The 20653-nt window shown below is 41.7% G+C and overlaps 1 protein-coding gene across 6 annotated transcripts in view; it reads left to right on the top strand.

Moving 5' to 3' along the window:
* Window positions 1–20653, top strand: part of LNX2 (ligand of numb-protein X 2) — a 62815-nt gene that overhangs the window by 8061 nt on the left and 34101 nt on the right. Inside the window, exon 1 of one of the 6 annotated variants that reach the window (XM_054198887.1) lies at window positions 10749–10788. The exons of 2 other annotated variants lie outside the window; for them this stretch is intronic. The gene's annotated coding sequence lies outside the window, so the exon portion shown is untranslated. Of the gene's footprint in view, window positions 1–10748; window positions 10789–10812; window positions 10970–14120; window positions 14469–18520; window positions 19819–20653 lie in introns of those variants that run through there. 3 more of the 6 variants (XM_054198923.1, XM_054198915.1, XM_054198897.1) reach the window with 3 other exon arrangements.

Below are 20653 nucleotides of genomic sequence, written 5' to 3'. Positions count from 1 at the left end.
CTATATATAAATAAATCAAGCAGTATAAAAAGGAAAAACCCAAAGCCTGTACTTAGTCTTTTCTTTCAACAGTTTTTTTCTCTCTCTCTTTCTTTCTTTTCATATCTTAACTTAGAAATCCTTCCAAATTTAGCTCTAACATTAAGCATTTTTTATGGAAGAATGAAGTGAAATACGCTAGGTAAGGCATTACAGAAATCTAATCCAATAAGTTTTTACCAACTTGATTGTTGTTCAGTTCTGTAGTTTTTGCTTTTACTTTGAAGTTGTGGAGTAACTTTTTTCTTCTGGTGCTGTCAGCAGTTATAGCAATGAGGGGCTTCAATAATGTGTTGTTTAAATAGAAGATCTGTATAAATATTATTGAATGCCAACATTGATTATAGAAAATTTAATGATTCATTTATGGGTTTTATTGGGGGGATTTTCACATAAATTGCCACAATAAAAGTTTGTAACACAGTAAATGAGTGCTGGAAAAATAATAACTTTTGCAAGACAGAAGGGGTTATTAAGTATTTTTTTAATACTTAATAATAATTAAGTTATTAAGAGGTAAATTAAGAAAATAACTTTCCATCTGATGAGTAGATGCATATAAAAAGACAGACATCAGAATGCTTTTGCTGTCATGATATATTTTTCTGTAGTTCAGAGGTTAAGTTCTGTCCTAATTTAATAATTAACATATTCAGTTTTCTGACTTAAAATTAGCCTGCTTCTCAAATTTGAAATAAAATGGAAGCAATCAAAAAAGGTGCAATAACCAATCATTTAATCAGATACTAAAACTATATTTAAAGATATTTAATATTTATTTATTTATAAAATTGTATTTAAGTAGATTGATAAAAGTCTTTATTGGAAAAATGCTCTGCCTTAACATGAATTGAAGAGGATTAGGTTCTAATAAAACGAATTACTGTTTTCTGTTTGAGGGGGGAAAGTATTTTCCCCCAAGGTTTTGCTTTTAAAACTACCATCTTTCTTCCCAGATGCTCTCGAATACATTCTGCATTGTTTTAAAACAACTCTAATTTATAATACAATTATCTGTAAACTTCCTTTGTTTACTGAGGGATTTTTTCAGATTATCAAATCACTTTATATACAAATCTTCCTTTTCTTGGTGCATACTGTGTCTCCGTTGTGTGCCCGAGGCAGTGCCCCAAATGAAGCCGACTGACATCAATTATTGATGATTATTCTCTGCACGCTGGCAAGTGAAATCGAGTCTCCGGCCTCGATTCATGGTTCGTTTCCAACACAGGGTAATGAGAGCAGGTGCAGGGAGACACCGGAGGCCGTGCATTGATTTGCAGCGTATGCATAGACAAGTTACTTAAGAGTATATGGGACTGAGAAGAGAAAATGGTTGGAGCGGAAGTTGTCACGTGCTTCTAAAGAACTTGGTCAGTACGTTTTCCTGGTACCTGTACACCGAAATGAGAGGAGCTTAGTTCTCTCATTGTGGTGGTGATATTTCATTATGCTGGAGTTTCGGGATGCCCCTCCATCCCACTTCTCCGTCCCACCGAAGTGTGGCCTGATGTGATATGCTCTGACTCCCTCAGACTTCACAAGCTAAAATTGTACTCTGTATTTCTCACGCACCAATAACTTTCCTTCAGTGGGTTTTTTTAAGTGTGAAATCAGGCAATCTAACATTAGAAATGTGCTTGTTGAGTCCCTCATGCTACTCCCTTTTGTGTCCGCCCTTTGCATGGGACTGGGCTGCTGGGGAAAAAGCACCTGAACAGAAACCAGCAACTGGGTTACAGCACAGGTTCAGGAGGGGTGGGGAAAGCTGAAAGGCAGAGGGTAAGCAAAAAAGTGGCGTTTCTTAATTTTGTAAATTAGCTTGCAACCTGAATCATCATGTTTTAACATTGCTACGTATAATTTTTGAGATTGTCTTTTTAAATGACTGCAGCAGTTGCAGCAACAACATCATTAGTAAAATCCTTACTGCTTATGAGGTTTAGAAGGAGGTGGCAATACTGCCTGAGCTACAAGACAGCTTGGAGACAGGAGAAAACTTTATTGTCCTATAGAGGAAAAGTAGCCTGCTTGTTTTTTTCTGGAGGACAAAGTGATCAGTGAGGATTTGGGTCCAGCCAGGTTTCCCCCACCACAGGTTCTTTCCAACGCTGGCAGCATCTCGCGGCTCCGGCTGCCTGGGTTTCCCTGCAGAGAGTTCACTCTTGGGAATTGTTTTGGCAAGCTGTCTTCAGATTTTCTGAAGAACAGAGAAAAGAAGGGAAATAAAAATTTTCTTCAAAACCCAATGTGGAATTTCTTGTGAGAGAGCAAGCTGTGCAGGCATGTGAGGATTTTTCATGTTTGAAGCTGTCAGAATCTGTTGTTGGGAAGAAGGTTGGATGTGAATCCAGGAGCCCGATGTTTCTCTGCCAGGACTGCCCCTCCGTCCTCTGGATGCAGGAGTTCAAACGCCAAATGTAGCAGGGGGAAGTAAGAAGCATGCAAAAGAAGATGCGTCTTCGAAGGACGAATCTGTGTGGTGAGAGCTTCCCTTGCTGGCAAAATCCTGAGTAAGCAGGTGGGGCTGGCAGCGTGCCCTGAAGGTTAATGTAGTCGGAGGAGGGGGCGAAGCCCTCCCTTCTGCCAGGGTTCTCAAGAAAGATGCTCTGAGAAGGCTTCTGGCTGCTGCCTCTCATTTCACCTTGGGTGCCAGGAGAAAGAAACGGTAGCTCGAACCGAGACAATGCAAGGCTAAAAAAAAAAAATCAATGTATATAGTATCGGTGGCATTTAGAACCGCATCAGTTTCTCTGGTGGCCTCAGAGCCGCAGCAGGACCCGTGTTTCATTTCTTCTGCAGCTCAGCTGCCCCAGCGGGCTTGGAGGCTGCCATCCGCCCTCCCAATCACCCGAGCTGCCCGCTGCAATAGCTGAGGTTTTATGGTGCCGCTGAGGCTATTCCTGGATGTCAAGTCTATATTGGAGAAATACTGCCGAATTTTTTTTAGCACTAATGCAGGAGAGGTCTAGCTGAGCACCGAGACAGTGATATTGTTAATTTTCCAGGCTGTTGCTATCTTACTCTCAGCTGTCCCTAGACATCCTCACCATTTTATGTTTCCTCTCTAATGGCGTGAGCCAGAATGTCATAATATCCAAAATCAAATGTACCAGAAAATATAATAAATTAGAGTCTGGCTAGCAGAGCAATTGAAGAATAAACTGAATTTTAAACAACACAAGATTACATTATGAACTGATTGCTATGCACAAAATGCACCAGAGGAGTGCGACTTCATGTAGATTTACTATTGATGGCAGCATTTCCTAGATTGCTACTGGTAATAAAGAAATGAAAATGGTTTGAACTTTTGAGTTAGTACCACAACATAATATTGCAGTGAAGGAGAAGTACCATTCTAGTTATGCTACAAAGTAATTCTGGAAGAAAAATTTTCTCAGTGCTTTAGTTATTTGTTTATTTAAGAGGTTTACACATATTTAGGAATTCTGGAGTTTATAAAGCCTCAAAGTGAATGCAGGGTTTGGCATGGAAAGAAGTAAATTTGTCCTCAACTCCTAATTCAATTCTTCTATAAGAAATTGCTTAGCAAATGTATCAGTAGAATAGATTCCTCTCAATTCAGAAAACTGAGTTTAAGGACATTTGGTGAACTTAAGGAATTCTCAGGTTGTTTGCCAGGTCAGTTTTACGGCAGATAGTCTGTATATTTTATTTGAATAATTTACTTGTATTTTTTATTTCGTTAAAAACAGGTAACGCACATGCATGAGACATTTTAAACAATAACCCTCTAGCTGTGATGCTAGTAGAGATGTAGGGAGATGGTAAAAGAAGTTCTGGTTTTGTGAGATAGAAGTTAGCTCATCTGAGCCCTGGAAGCTGAGCATCCGTGTTCTCCTGATCTGTTGAAACGTGAAAGGAGACAGTGCTAGTGAAAGCCACCCTCAAGGTTGCTCTTAGCACCAGAAACTATGGGAAAGGCTGTGAAATGCAAATAGTGAATAGCAGGTGTTTGCTAAAAGATAAGAAATGTTGTTTGAGCTGCTGGGTTGAAGAATCTGAGCGGGCTTGTCTCAAACCAGGACAGGGCTGTATGAAAGTGGATCCTGTGCAGGGACACTGGTGTTGAGGTAGTCGAGCTGCTCCCGTGCAGAGAAACCTGAAAAACGGTGTTGACTGTACTTTATTTTCTATTCATTCTAATTTTGACAATGCAAAGGAAATTTTGGAAGGATGAGATTTTTGGCGGCAATAATTCAAGCTCAAGGCAAGACTCTGCCACTTCCAAAATTATGTTCTGCAGTGAAATACCAGTGAATGAAAGGACTGTTCAGTGGGTACTAGTCGAACATAAGCTGTCTTTGGTGGCAGGAGGGGCAGGAGGGAAAAAAACCCAATATTACTGCACTGAAAGAATCTAATTTTGTAGTGATAAGCAGCATGATTTGTTTAAGTGAATACTTCTAAGTTTAAAAGTTTAAGTTGTATTTAAACATGAAATGGTATTGTTTATTTTCATTATTCTTGTAAAATTTAAATAAGGTTCTCTACCAGGAATGCTAATGAAATACATTAGGTTTTGAAACTAATTTTATAAGCTGGTGAAAAAAGGTAGTTCTTGTGAATTAAATACTTGAATATATACAGTAAGCTTTAGCATTATTAAACTAATTCAAAATGCTGTAAATCCCTTGATTTAAATTACTTCAGTGTCACGACCTAATGGAATCAGAAATTAATCTAGAAGATGCAATTAATAAACTGCTTACATCCCCCGTGTAATATTTAAAACAAATTATTTTTCTGTGTGTATTTTGATCACTTAATAACTTATCTCCTGACATCCATTCTGTGTCTTCACAGAAGTGGGCTCAGGGATCACCGGGAGGCAGGAGGGAAGATGCCCGGCTGCCTGGGGAGAGGGTAAGGGCCAGTTTCATAAACAAGCCACAGACCACCACAGCTCTTGTTCTTCAAATTTGTGTAGCAGAAAACTTGGGAGAATTGTGTTAAAAAGGGAAAAATAATCTTCCTGTCAATAGGGGAAAATAGGCAGCATTTAACCCATTTAAAAAGAAACAAACTTGAGCAGTACAGGAATTCCTACAGGCAGGTTTTGAGGAAGGTCATCTTCACGATCTGATATTTCTGCTCTTCAGTGGCAAGTTCTGATATTCTGTGAAAAAGTCAGAGCTCTCCTGTGCTACTGAGGGGCTCCCTGTTCCTTTTCCCCTGTCCTCCATCCCAGATGACTTTCGGTGAGTTACACAAACACCGTTTATCTTTGAAAGCTTTCCCCAGCAGGACGTGACATTTGTAACAAATACTTGTATGATTAAGCCTTTCTTTAGCAGTGGTCAGTCTCTTTTCTAATGCTTGTTACCTAGTTATCCTAGCATGTGAAATCAGTGTACTATGGATGTGCTCTTAGTGCAGGCAAGACCACTTGGGAAACCTCGAGCGCAGCTGTTAGGGAGGAGTGTGATGGGCAAATGGAGTTCTTTCAAGGAGTCATGGAGCATTGTTTTCTTTCAAAATATATTAGTGGCATGGAAGAAGGTGAACGTTTCTGATAAAGTTTATTGCAATAGTAAATGTTAGAAAAAAGTCAGCAATATTGAGCAGTCCAGATTGTTTTGGAAGCTGCAGGCAGTTGAATGATATATTACAATTTAAGCAATATATTTTCTATAACATTTAGAAGCAGAAAATCTAAACCGTTTTCACAGGGTGAATGCATCCTGGAAACATGCAGCAGTTATCATGATTAATCCTTGGAAAACAGCTCCATGTTCAGTCGTGCGGGAAGATGCCTAAGAATTCTTTGAAGAAGGATACGTAAGGGAGTATTAACAAGGAACCCAAAGGTGCTGTTGCTGGGAAATGGGGCACAGGCAGTACCTGGCACCTGCCAGTTTCTGATGTGAATGCTCTTAAAGAGTTAACACATGTAAACTGGGAAGACTTTTTTTTTTTTTTAAAAAAAGAGTTACAGAAATTATTAGAGGCTGCTTTATGATATTTATTCAAGAACCCTTCTTTCCTCATGTAATCGGTAAATAAACCGTAGTGCATAAAAGTAATGGGAGGTTTCATCATTTTAAAGAGATGTTTACATATCTGGTGACATCGCTGACAGGCAGCTAATACAGCTAGGTAGGCTTGGTAATGGTTTGCTACAGACTAAGTAAATATCATAAACAGTTAAGGATGGGAAACCCTCAGGAACAATAAACATGGCCAGCTAATACCAGTAAGTAGAGATTTCACTGTTGGATGCAAAATTGCAGAAATGTGTATTTAATGTGTACACGCAAACTAATCATTTCAGCTGGACACATCGTACAGTGGTGCTGTTGGGATCAGCACTTAATGGTACAATTTCTATTAAGGAATGCTTTTCCTGGAGTAGGTGGGCAGGGAGCCAATGCTACGTAAAGTCACTGATGTCAGCCCAGCCCTGCTGATAGCGGGGAGAGGTGGGACCAGAGAGCCTGAGGCTGATGTACAAGGCAGCCCCTTCCTTTCCTTCCTTTCCTTCCTTTCCTTCCTTTCCTTCCTTTCCTTCCTTTCCTTCCTTTCCTTCCTTTCCTTCCTTTCCTTCCTTTCCTTCCTTTCCTTCCTTTCCTTCCTTTCCTTCCTTTCCTTCCTTTCCTTCCTTTCCTTCCTTTCCTTCCTTTCCTTCCTTTCCTTCCTTTCCTTCCTTTCCTTCCTTTCCTTCCTTTCCTTCCTTTCCTTCCTTTCCACCGCTGAGGTTCATTTTCTGGTATATTGTTCAGTCCTTTAAGGAAAATCTTTTAGTCTAGCAGTCAGCTTTCCAGTGGAGACTCTGCTATGCTTGAAGAATCTCATCAGTCTGTTATTTTAAATTATGTATGCCCCAAAGCAGGTATAAATGAACACTCCTAGTGTGTCCATTAGACAGGGAGATGGACAGCTCATAAATTCAGATGTTGCTCTGTTTCATGTTCAGTCAAATAGACTTTGATGGTTGTAATGTAGCAGCACAAAGGCATTTTGAGTTCTGTGAATGCAAGGAGGAATATTAATTCAGTTCGGCTTTATCCCTGAAAAGTCCAATGAAAAAAATGAGGAAGAGCCTTTCACATATTTCGTTATGTTCTTTTCCCACCTTGGTAAAAGCTGCTTCTCTTGAGCTTTAATAAAAGATGTAGTAGCTGAAAGGAAGCTCTTCCCACGTGAAGGAAAAGGGTGAGAAATTGCAAAATGAGTTTACAAGATCATCAACAGAAGTATTTCATGGGGCTTACAGAGGATTCCTTTGTATGAAAGTGGGAGAACTACTGAGTCCCTCCATGAGACAATAGTTTGTTTGAAGTGGCATACCAATAAAATTGCTTCTTTCCTCTTAGCTTTTCTGTGTTTTTGAAGAGGGCATGGAAAAAGCCCATCAAAAGAGTTCATAAAGGTTAAGACCTTTATGGTTGTCCGTAACTTTGAGGTTCTTAGGTAAAGACATTAAGTAAGTGGAGCATACTGTGACTGTATCACGGGCAGTACGTTGTTCTGTCACACCTTACAAAGTCAAAATGTGATGAGTTCAAAACATGTTTCCTTGTATTTATGCACAACATGGAACAGCACAATTGCTCAACTAACTAAACAGGACATTTTCAATTATAAGGTGCCATTACCTTTGTGTGTTCTTGTCATTTATGAAATCAGCAGGTGGTTAATTAAATTGCTCCTTTGGACTCTTCTGAAGTCTGTGTATTAATTATATTTTAGTGGTGGTGTGCACATTTCTCAACTTTTTAATGAGGGTAAAAGTTGTTTACCTCTTCCTTCGGAAATACATCTTTTTTTTCTTGAGGTTAGTGTAATATGGGGTTTTGCGGTGCGTTTTTCTTTCTTTCCAATAAGTCTCATTATTCAGCTGCTCATAGCAATCATTTGGCATGCTTAGTTGAAATAAAATCTTAAAATCTTAATTTTCCTGCTGCAAAAGCACTGCAAAAACTGCGGACTTTGTGCGTTAAAGCCTGTGTTGATGGAGGGAATAGGTTCATGACTCAGGAGGAGAACATGCTTCCTTCAGCCATTCAAGTCTTTTGAAGGCATGGCTCCTGAAGGCAGTTTTGGGGCCTAAACCCAGAATTTCAGTTCAGCCCATTGGCTGAGCAGGCAGATCCTGGCTGTCACAGAATCACAGAATGGTTTGGGTTGGAAGGGACCTTAAAGATCATCTAGTTCATGACAGGCCACGGGCAGGGACACCTCCCACTAGACCAGGCTGCTCAAAGCCCCATCCAGCCTGGCCTTGAACTCTTCCAGGGATGGGGCATCCACAGCTTCCCTGGGCAGCCTGTTCCAGTGCCTCACCACCCTCACAGGAAAGAATTTCTTCCTGATATCCAATCTAAATCTCCCCTCTTTCAGTTTGAGGCCGTTACCCTGTGTCCTATCATAACACTCCCTGATAAAGTCCCTCCCCACCCTTCCTGTAGGTCCCCTTTAGGTACTGCTGCTATAAGGTCTCCCTGGAGCCTTCTCTTCTCCAGGCTGAACAACCCCAACTCTCTCAGCCTGTCCTCACAGCAGAGGTGCTCCAGCCCTCTCATCATCTTCGTGGGCCTCCACTGGACCTGTTCCAACAGGTCCATGTCCTTCTTGTGCTGAGGACTCCCGAGCTGGATGCACTACTCCAGATGGGGTCTCACCAGAGCAGAGTAGAGGGGCAGTCCACCTCCACTGGCAGTGAGAGCAGTGCGGGTGCTTGGGGGTTTGGAGGGAACCTTGCAGCGGCGGGGCTGGGCTGGGGAACAGCTTTCATGCTCTGCTTTTACCCCTTTCCTTTGCCATGTGGCGTTTCACCACGCTGTTTCACAGTACAGCTAAGATCCCCATGGTAAAAATCTTGGTATCTTAGCAAATGCCATTTCTAGCCATGACTTACTTTGAATTAATGACAGTTGCGTGCTAGAGGAAGCCCATGTAGGTGTTGTTGACAGAGGTGTGTTGACAGAGGAACGCTGTAGCCAGGATTGATTTATATTGGTTCTCCAGATGAAATGGTGTATTACAGGCAAATGCTCAAACACCTCTAGTCTAGCATAAACAGTATCGACATCGTCGTTTTAGTGCTGTTGGAAATGTCTCTAGCAGAGGTCAAAAGTTTCCATAGCGCTCTCTGGGTCTTTGAAATACCATTGCAGGTTTTATTTCATGGGAAGGAGCAGAATGGGCCTTGCTTCCAATTAGACAATTTAACTGCTCTGGTGGCCTCACCAGGGGTGATGTCTTGTCTAGGCCATGCAGCTGTCCTATGAACCAGAAGGACATTGGTCCTCTTCGTTACGCTGTTTATCCAAGTGTGTTTGTTTAAGACCATGCCAAGCCAAGAAGAGTCAAGAAAAACAGTTTTGGTACTTTTTCAGACGGGTAATTTACTTCGCAATCGTCATGTTTTCTCAAGTGGAGGGTGGTATAAAGACCACCCTGAAGTTTTCTGAAGCATCCACTGAGACCTCAAACTGAACCCTTGGCCACTGGAGCATACTCGTCTCCTGCTGATTTATGGTGGTGTTTGTAGGTTTAGGGTTTTTATTTCATCCGCTTCATGGAACTAAGTAAGCAAAAGGAGAGGACGATGTCTTGAGGGATATGGTGGTTATCGCATTTAGCTGGCTGTAGACTCTCCTGCATGTCATTTGTATTACGTCCAGTATAACGGAAAAATAATACTTAAGTATTCAATTTGAAAGTGGAGTTATTGAAGTCCAATATACTGGACTTTATAAAAGCTGCTGTGGAAGACAGTGGTTTGTGAGTCTGCAAATATGCAGTACATCTAGTACTTGAAAAGACAGGAAGTTAGCTAATTTGAAAGAAAAACAGAATACTCTTTTTTTCCTTCTTTTTCATTTTTAATTGACAAAAGCAGAGTAATTTCAGGATGTAAAACTGACTTCCTGCACTGAATACTCCTCTAGTATTGAGATACTGAATTATAAAACTACACAGAAATTGAGACTTTTTCAGAAAGTATGTGCAGTTTTGAGAACACTTTCAACATTGCATTTTAATTTCCTTTTTTAAAAAAACAGAGTTTTCTGAAATAGAGGGAGGGGAGGAAAGAAAAATAACATTATATAATTGAATCCGTTGTTTTTCTTGCAAACATTGATTTGCTTTACGTAACATTCATAGCACATGGAGAGAGCATGACAGAAATTTGAAATGTCCTGTCTGTGTTGTAAAGCCACTATAATATACGTGGAGTTATTGTAAGTGTTCCTGCGCGTGTGATACCCGCACATGCTCCCCGGGCGTGCTTACAAAACTGTGGTGCGCTAGGTGTAGTAGCCCCGTTTCATTATGCATTCATGAGAAATTGCTGGCGACATTTTAGCCTGCGGTTAATTTTAATGTTAGGTTTTTAGGATTTGAAAAGGACACGGTGTAAGAGAGCGCCCGCGGATCTTTTACGCTGGCTTCTGCTCTGGTTAGTATTTACCGAGCCGCAGCTCTCGGGGCTTCCCTCCTATTCGTCCGAGGTTGGGTGATGAGATGAATTTACTGCTTTAAGTAAATCAAACCCCGAGAGCTGCTTAGTGGTTATAGGAGGGGCTGGCCCTGTTTTAATTACCCACCAGTGAATTAATTTGTGTATACCGGCATGCCGACAACCTTTTTCCTTGAAGTTCCCTGTTGTCATGTGATATCCCCTCCTCCGGGAGAACAACAGTATATTGTTTCTTCTTTTCCTTTATGTTGGGCAGGTACGCTGTGCTCCCTCCTTGCCGCCGCTGGGATGGAAGGGTAAGAAACATAGACTAAAAAGGTGATGATGGGAAGGGGCTGTCGTGCTCTGTGTTGCAGGTTTTGTAACAGATCCTCGGTGCCGGCTGCTGAGGAATTGTACCTGGCTGTTTCCAGGGCTCCGCTCGGCATTTTAAAGATGCTCTTCTTCGGAGGCTGGGCACCGAGTGCTTAATTGCAGGTTAGACCTCGTGACGAGAATTACAAACAAGAAACGAAGGGAATGCTTTCTGTTCGGCTTGTTTCGGATGCATGGGGTATTCTAACCCGAAGTGGAAAGTGAGTCTCTCTTGAATTAGCTTGTTTGTGCTTCTTGTTTAATTTTATTTTTTTTTTATTTTTGCATTTCTCTTTCTGAGGCTTTTTTCCTAAATTATATGGTTCTCTGACATGTTGTATTTAACAGGTTGATGCTTTGCGAAATGATGTGATCAGGAATCTAAATTTCACTTGCATGAATACAAAGGCTCTTTCTGGTGATTTGCATCTATGTATATGAATTTTTAAAGATTTAAAATTTATAGCTTTGCTCAGTTGTAAAATTCAAGTTTAAAAACACATTTCATGAATTACTTGAGATTTCTGACATCTTTGTAGTCAGAAGGTGAGAAAGGAGGAGAAGTGAAATAAAATGAAACACACTGATATAAGCAGAGGTTAGCGTACGTTCTGGCTGAAATTAAACCAACGTCCTCCTTTCTCACAGCTATTTGTATTATGTATAAATGTATGAGATGTGTATCGAGAGGGTGGCTGGGAAATAAGCTCTTAAATGCGAAAGCTCTTTGGTCTCCTAGGATACGTATGTAGTAATACTTGTACAGTTATCCATAAGGTTTTCCAATAGGCATCCTAGAAACCCTGGTAAACTTCCAGGTAGCCTTTATAACCACCTTGCAAAAAAAAGGCTTCTCATTTCGTTGTGCAGTGCATGCAAACTTTAAGTAATACAAGTCCTCTGCTTAAGACTTTTTTTAAAAAACAAAAAGGGATGATATATTTCTAAAAAACGGAACGAGAAACACAAGACCATTCATGCATTTTTTCCTTTTTTTTGCTAAATCTGTTTGCTTTCAGGAGTTCTTGGTAGAAAAACAAACGTTAAGGTCTCTCATTTGTAAGTATTCTGAAGTAACTGTACTTCAGGTTTTCAAGTGGAAGTGTCTGTCCCAGAAGAATAGTTCCTGTTTCACTGTTTTTTCAGGATTTGGGGAGGGGAAGGAGGGAGAGAGAAAAATGTGAGAGCAAGTGAGATGTCAGGTCTGGCTCTTACGAGGTTTTTTAATTGAAGATTTGAAATTGTTGGTGTGGTTCAGCAGTTTTGTTTGTGTAATTTTCTTACCCTAAGCGTGCTGTGTACCAATGGTTACAATAATTATTTGGGACAGGGTTTTATAGCTAGTTCATCGCATGCTTTGAGCCCCAGTTTGCAGCTAAATAGGAATCTCTGAGCCAAAGTGTCCCCTTGGTTGCATTCACAAGTCTGAAGGGAGTTGGGATGGCAGTGGATAACGTGGGTTTCCAGCCAGCTGGAGCCCCAGCAGATGAGTTGTTCTCCAGATGCAGCATCGAAAAAAAATAATAATCCATCTTCTATTGCATATGGGAAAGGTGCAGTGATTTATTTTCATGTACTTAGTGAAAAAAAAACCAAGACTCCTGGTAAACCCTTTAAGCTTTATATTTACTTCCATTTAGGAGTCAGGATTGGCTGAAGCTAAAGCATCACAGTATGCTTTAACAACAAAATAAGTATCAGGTCAAAATTTAACCTTATTGAAACTTCATGTTCAGTGAAACCGGTCTGTATGGACAAGCAGTAAATCCGAGTTCATGTATTTCCAGTTCTGAAGTTTGTAAAGGGAAATGTATGCAAATGACTCCTTTTAGCTAAAGTATGCTATATTATTGTAGTAGCTTTCTAGTGTAACTTAATCTGTTCTGTGAAAGGTTTTACTTTTCCTGTCTTAAAATTGTTCAGCTAGGGTGGCCTTTTCAGGACTCTTTCCTTTTCCATATATGTTTTCTTTGCATTCACTCGATATATGGAAGCAGACTAGTTGCCTGGGATTTTATTTATTGTTTCTGTGTTCTAATCCCATATGACTGATAATAAGAGACAGTGTTGCTTGTAGTTGAGTCTGCTGTTTTTAAAGTAAGATGTCTCCTTTGAATGAAAATCTCATCATGTTCTTGACTGCGCTTCTGGTTTTCAGCTGGAACACAGAAAGGACAGGATGAAGGCTTTTAATTACCCTGTTTGCCAACCTCTTGGTTCATTAAATTGGAATTACTATCTTTTTAACTCTCAAAACCAGTGAAAATCAAGGCTGCTTTTTATTGCAGTATTAAAATGTTCTTTACAGAAATGTGAAAAGTTGTTTTTCTGACCCAAATGTCTGTGTCTAGCTGGAAACTAAGAACTATAGAGCAGACTATTTTTTTGTGGGGGTTCCCTCATACTTCTCTATATTACAAACTTGATGCAGAAGGGACCATTTTCAGGATAAAGTGTGCATTCGGGGTATTCCTTAGCTTTTTAGTGACTGTGCCAGGTGAAGATGACTTGTAGCATAGTCTCTTGGACCCATTAGATCCTGTTCCTGTGAGCCGCTGGACTGCTCTGAACTTGATAGTCTTACGAGGTCTGGATTTTATGAACCAGCGGCTTGCAGGTGAGCTTCTGACTAATTCCTCGAATCCCCATTGTTGCTGATAGGAGCAGAGAAGCTTGGAAATGTTATTTCCAAGTACTCCATCGTATGCTAGTGCCATTGCATCAAGCTAACCTTGCCTTATCAACACAGCTGCTGCTGCTTCTCTACCAAGGGTAGGCAAGTGTCTACAGCAGTGATGGACCTTGTGTAGTATTTCTGGGGTCTCAGTGTCTTGATGCACCACACTGCTCCCTTTTTAAGAAAAGGAGATATATGCCATGGGAATGTGAGTCTTTATCTCACAGAGAGAGCGTAATCTTTTGGGTTCATTCGCACGGCTCTCAGCACAGTAGGAGTGTTGTCTGTGATGGTTTCTGGCTCTTGGACAATATAGCAATTAAAAAAAGAAAAGATTATAAAGTTTAAAAATGTTTCGTCTAAGTATCTGGCATAAAACATGTGAAAGTGTTTAGCATGGGTTAGGAGTGAAAAAAAAAAAGTATGGAAATAAATGAGAGTTTGAATTTTTTATGTCTGTGAACCAAACCTAACTTGTTGAGAAGTGCTTGGTTTGGGAAAATGAGCATTGTGGTTAGGGAGTGCAAAGAAGATGGGCGCTCCTGAGGCTGAATCGTCTGCCTCTTAAAGACCTTTTTCCAAAAGCAATGCTAATGAAGTAATATCCTTCAAAGCAAGACTGGTATTTTAAGAGCTGGCTCTTAAGGGTTGAATACATAGAATAAATGAGGAAGTGAAAATTGTATCATCCCCCACAGAATCTCAAATGCAAAATTTCAGCCTGCTGAGAAGAGATTGGACAGAGAGGAGGAGGAGGAGAAGGTTGGCTCCTTCCCAATGTAGCATGCTTCTGTCAGCCTCTGTTGCTGGAGCCATTTTGACCACGGGTACAGAAAAGTGGTGCCTGAAGTTAGGAATCTGAACGTCCTACCTGGTGGGGCTCCTCAGCGCATCGCTCCTTTCCCACTCTTCCCAAAATGTGGTGAACCAGAATTCCCTACTGGTGTGAGTAAATGTCTTCTGTATGTTTTGAAAATTCAAGATTAAGTATCTGAGAACTGAAATGCATTTTTCTTTCGTAATTCTAGGCCTTTGTTTTTTTAACGGCTCGGCTTTTGTTCGATAGATGAGTGTAGCAGTTGGAGCCCTGATGCCTCCCCACCCCACCAAACTTCTCCTAACCCTTGCCCTTGTATGCTTGTAGGACAAGAAGCCTTCTCTGAGCACTTAACCCTCTTGTACTTTTATTGGACAATTCTATTCTAGTTAATTTTTTTATAGTTATAGAAATACATCTGCTATATGTAATTTCTGCATACGGCTGCCAGTTTGGTGTTTTACATAGGTGCCACCACTTAAGTGTCTTTAGTGTCTTTTTTTTTCTTTGATTTTATTTTAATTTGTACTACTCGCTTAGAAGATAACGATTTTCATTTGTCTGCCTTTGTTAGGAATCTTATTTTTTTAAGCAGAGAACCAGACTACCGAGGAAAGTGGCCAGAAATGCTGTTAACAGCAGTTCAGCGCTCACTCCTCCACATTATTCATTCTGCAAGGGGGAAGCAGGAGATTGCTGCTTAATATTTAGCCCCTGTCACTCATTTGAGAACACACATCAGGACCTGTTGGCTTACTGTGTGTTACTGTGCATCTTTGCTAATGTTTTCACTTGAATCTTGAAGGACTTTTTCAACAGTGCTTTAACTGAATTAATTTCTAAGAGCGCAAACAGGATTCAAGGGGGGACACTGCAGAAGCCAAACTTTGCACCTCGAGCAGATCAGTAACGGCACTGTAAAGGCCCCCCTATCTAATAGGTGCTGAAATTCTATTTTTCAAATATACATATGTATGTGTAGATTTAACATGCAGTCAGCCAAGCTAATTAACAGGGAAAGTAATTGAAATATACAGCTGGCAAGCATGGTTAGGGGGACAGAGAAATGTTTTAGGAAAAATTTTGGGGGTGTTTTTTGTTGGTTGTTGGGTTTTTTTCTTCAACGGATGTTGTCTCCACTCTTTCTTGGTGGCTGTGGAATTACAAGGGCTGAAGCGGAGAATACATGATTCCTACAGTTGTACTAAAAACAAACACAGTGCCGTCTTTGCTTCCATGTTCTTTGTCTCTGTCAAATCCGTATAACCAGACTTGACTTTACATAGTCAACTCAACGTCCACTTCCCTCTCTGAATCCTGTCTGGGGGCCCCAGATCAAGTACTAGTCTACTGTGTATGTAAAGACCTCTTTACATACAAAATATTTAAATTTTTTTTTATTTAAGATAATAGTTGTATATTTAAGACTACAGCTTCTAAATCTAACATGTTCTTGTTATGTAAATTCTGATGGTGTGTGGAGCCATTTATTTTCAGTATTTGTGCACAGAGTACATCTCTCTGAGGTACGGTACAGGTACATAGTGACAGTGTAAGCAGAAGATCTCAATGTAAAGTTTTTATTTTCCTACAAGCATCCTACAAAATAATATGGAGGCATTTTGTATAAACACAAAAAAGCATGAGGACAGGTTGCGCTCTGCCTTTCCTTTGTGCTCAATGCTGGGTCAGGCAGCTGGCTCTGAAAATAACCGTTTTACACGGATCAGAAGGAAAGTGCTCCCTGGAAATTAGGTGGAAAATAAGTTATGTAGAGCAGCAAAGCGAAATGTCTTCAGCAGAGTTAACAGGGAGAGGCACAGCCATCGCCCTGAAGTGTTAGGAATCAAAGAACTTGCCTTTATTGTGGAGTTAATTCGAGTGTCAGCGGATGGCATCCTAACGTCATTCCCAGACTCAGGCATGGCAGTGCTTTTGGGACCAGTTACCTTCTTGCCAAGGGGTGTCTGGAGCCAGCACAGCCTTCCCAGTTCCCTGGTCGCACTGGGCTGCAGACCAAGTGGGGTGGTTTTGCAGGTGAACCCATCACTCTGCGTGTGGTACCCTCTACTCGCGAGCAGGTCATGTCTCCTGGCTAATTTGTCCTGCATGTAGGTAGCCTGAGTTAAACACTCTTTTGACTATGGGCTTGAGAAGGCTTTTATTTTCTTCTTTTTTTTTTTTTTTTTTTTTTTTTTTTGAGAGTCCTGATGTGGTGATATTTGTTTTCATTCATTAGTGAGAAAATAAGCAGTCTCTAGGCTGGGCAGACCGGTTTAGGGGATTGCCGTAGCTCTTCAAGTGATGCTTCTGAGCTGCTGGGCTGCTGGTTGGCAGGTTGAGGCTAGAGGCTGAAGCTGCAAACCTTCTGTCTAGACCATCCCCTGCACTCTTTCTCCTGTACTTTCAGGTTTCTTCCTCTGGGCGTAGGTTGTCATGGGTTCCTCGCAGCCGATGGGCGCTCGCTCCTGCAGAGGAGAGGAAGGACAGCACGTGGCTTATCATTTATCTGAGTCGTCTCTAAAGCCTGTCATCTTGGCTCCATCGCACACAGGTCTTAGAAATCCTTGTTTTGAGAGAGATTGTTCTTTTTTTTGTTAGCTTAGTAGGGGGTAGCTTCATTTTTTTTTCATGATGTGGCTGAGTTAAAAAACTGCTTAGTAACAGCATGGTTTACCTTTCAAAATAGCTTTCCACCGTCACTCGGGTTGTAGTTGATGGGGGAAACCAGCTGTAACACGTTAATGCAAGGTGGCATACGCCCGAAGGAAGACATGGGGCTGGTGGTTTTCCCTGAAAATAGTTAGTTCTGCAATTGAACTACCCAGAAAGTTCTTTTATGCTTCTTTCCACCCTCAGCTTCTCTCTGTCATCAAAGCCATTTTGTGATTAATCCAAGTGTTGTCTCTCTGAATTTTCTCCATGCACACCCGTAGGGATGGGGGCTGGTTATACAAAAGAGCAGAAAAAGGGAACATAGCTCACCGCTTCCTTCTTTATTTTATTTGAATCGCTCCAGCTCTTTAAAATTTGAATTAATCAAATCAAATTGTCTCTGTGCATATCCAGGAACCAGCTACGTTTAATCTAGTTAAGTGTTTTCTGTTCATCCACAAAAGTCCCCGTTTCAGGGCAAAGTGCGCAGGGGAGGGCTTTCCAGAAGGTTTAGCATCTTGATGGACAGCTTTCTGCTGCCTTCATCTCTCCAAACAGAAAGGGTGGCACATATGGCAAGGGCTGGTGGACAGATTGCGCTGCGGAAAATAACCATGGCGGAGAAGCAAATGTTTTACTCTTTCTTGCCTTTTTCCTCTGCTCCATCAGTGAGAAGAAAGCCCCGCTAATAGTCTCTTTGCGGTGGATTTTTGACTGTCGAGGTACTTTTTTTGCTCGCACTGGATATAAAAGCCCACCTGTTAGAGCAGCGGTAATGAGATACTGCTTTTGTTATGCTCTTTGCTCTAGGAAGGAAATCTAGTTTTGACTCTACCAGCAGGTAAGTGGGGGTTGTTTTCACTTTCATTTCCCTTTGCTTCTTTTTATTTATTTTTTTTTGCTGCTGCAAAATCCCCAAAGGGTTTTAGGAGCTTGAAGGAGGTTTTGTGAAGCTTTTTTTTTATACATTCGGGCTTAAAAGCTGCGAACCTGCTCTGTTGTTGGGAGAACTGGGAGCATCTCAAGCCCACAAGCGCTTGTCCCACACTTGAGGGTTCTTGCAGTGGGGTGGCTTCTGAAACGGAGCAGGGTTAGCCCCCAGAAACAGGCTCTTCTCTTTCCGCTTAGTAGAAAATTGAATGTACCCACAGAAAATAGATCTTCTCGCAGATTGTAAAGGCGGACACCCTCTCTCTTGTGAAACAGGATGACAGAGAAGGGCAAACACTTGTGAGTGAGACTTCAGGTAAGGTGGGCAGCTGTGGCTGCCGTGCCTGTGGAGGAGGAGGTGCAAGTTCAAGTCCTTTTCTCCTCCAGGCGTGTTCAGGCTCCCTGGAGGCCAGGAGGACGGCTCAGCCATCCAAACCTGGGCAGCTCTTGTTTAGCTTGGCTCGTGCATTTTACCTCTTCCTTTTGCAGTGTTCCTCTTGTGCAGTAGAAATATGCAAAGTTTCATCTGTAGATGTGTCTTTGTTAAAGATTCATACTCTTGTCTCCTTTTCTTCTATTCTGAGATGATTTATCTGATGTAGCTCAGCATTTGCTGTAAAGAATGGGTATTTCGTTGCAGACACCTCCATAGGGCCAAAATCCTCATCTTCCTTGTCTTATTCAAGACCAATTTGACTAAAGTAAAGCTATTTTAATCTCCTGGTCCCAAAATAGAAGCTATTCCGTTTGTGCTTTAGAAAATGGCTGCAGGATGACCTTCGCGTGTTTGAGCAAAACCTTCTGGCCACTTGTTTAATCTCCGGGCACCGTGTCCATCTCTTTCCTCCACTCATCCCCTGGTGTCGAGCATCCCTGGGTTTGAGGTGCTGGTTTGGGGAGGTGGCTGTCGTCCATCTTCACTCCTGTGGTGGGATGGTCTTGTGCTTTCCCTCTGTTTCCCCGCTCTTTACATGTTTTCCTTCCCTGCTGTGGTGGTTGCTTGGACCCCCTGCACCTCCACGCTGCAGAGAGGGCAGGCATTTCTCCTCCCCGTTCCCCCACCTGGCAGCATCTCCCGCCACGACGCTCTACTGCGGGGGCCCTTAACGGCGCGGAGGTAATTAAAGCCCTAGCCCCCCGTTGCCATGGAAACGCAGCACTCCACAAATACCGAACACAACTTAACGGTCCTACTAATTTTCCCTAACACTGCTTTTTTGCCAGATTTAAGCAGGGTTTCGTTTCGCAACCCGGAAAAATATCCAGGAATACCCAGAGAGGGGAGCACGCGTGCACATCTTTTTTAGGATGGTGTCCCCTGAGGTGGGGAAGGAAAAGCATCGCCTGGGACCCGTTGCCTTTGCAGCGATGATGCCATGCCAACATCTGGTGTAGGGCTGACACCTTGGTTGTGTGGGCATTGCTTTGATGGAGCAAAAAACCCAAACACAGCAGCAAAGAAATAATCAGTGGGGAGAGATGGTTTTACTGCGAGCCCAACCTTTCCTGGTTGGGGTTCAGTGGAACAAAGTCACCACTCAGGCACGATTTTATTTAGTTTGAATTATAAAAATTCCATTCGTTGTGCTGAACAACTTAAAAAAATGTGGCAAGGGGTTGCTTGTTGGTAAAAAAAATAGGTGTATTGGATAATTGCGGTGACAGTGTGGCTGCAGCATTAGCAGAAATCTGTCACAGTCTAATTGCTGTGCTCTGCGCATCTCTTGTAGGTTTTTTCCTGACTTTGAACTGCCAGATGACATCTTTTGACAACACTTTCAGTTGTTTGCATTTTCAAAAGAGGAAGAGTCTAACAGGATTACTGTCTCATAAACTTGGACTACAATCGAATTGGGGTTTGGTATTTGAAGACAGTGCAGCCCTCAGATATCGGTATAATTAACATGGATATTGTAAAGTCAATACCAGTTGCTAGTTCTGCTTCACTTGTTTGCTGTATGGCCTTAATATTAAAGCAGAGATTGTATCTAATGAGCTAGGTCACGCTTATTGGAAGATGTGGAATAACACTTTTCCCCTCTAGTGCTGTGTGCCACCTATTTATTCTCATCATGTTTTTTATTACAGTTTCTGCTATCTTTTATTCTTCCACTCGAGCGAGGGTCTGCTTTGAAAACAGTTATGAGTCATCAGCCTGACGCTGTAATTCCTGTGAAGGATACTGGACTGGGAACTAAGAACTCATTTTTAATCGGTTATGGTGTGTTTTTGTAAGCAAAGGATGTAACCACACTCTAGTTTCTTTCTCCTGGGGCTTGTGTTGATCCACTCCTGGCTGCTAAGAGATGCTGTTCAGAGCCCTGGTGTTTGAACAAGGCAGGGAATTTAGACATCTTGAGATCCTTCCGAGCCATTTGGGGTGCTCAGGTGCCATGGAGAGCAACTTCAGAAATCCTGTGACATTTTTAGATGAAGCCAGAGTGATGGCTGCACTGTTGTTCAGAGTTATCGATCAATATGTAAGAGCAGTTGTGTTGCCTTGCCAAGTACAGATATGACCAAAAAGGGCTGCCTGCCTTCAGGGTCATCCGAAGCCTTCGCCATAGCTGTTATTCCCTTCCATACCCTTCCCTTCCCCAGGGATAAGAAAGGGATATGCTGAGGCATCCTTGTGCTGGCAACAGGCAGCAAAATTTTGAGCCTCATGGGATAAGAAGAAGCTGCCAGCAGCCGGTGGCATCGAACCCACAGGAAATACCGGTGGGCA

Source organism: Rissa tridactyla, chromosome 1 (genome assembly GCF_028500815.1).
Source record: "Rissa tridactyla isolate bRisTri1 chromosome 1, bRisTri1.patW.cur.20221130, whole genome shotgun sequence".
In the NCBI taxonomy this organism is placed as follows: Eukaryota; Metazoa; Chordata; class Aves; order Charadriiformes; family Laridae; genus Rissa; species Rissa tridactyla.
Note: the sequence above shows the minus strand (reverse complement) of the source record. Positions and strands in the feature narration are given on the sequence as shown.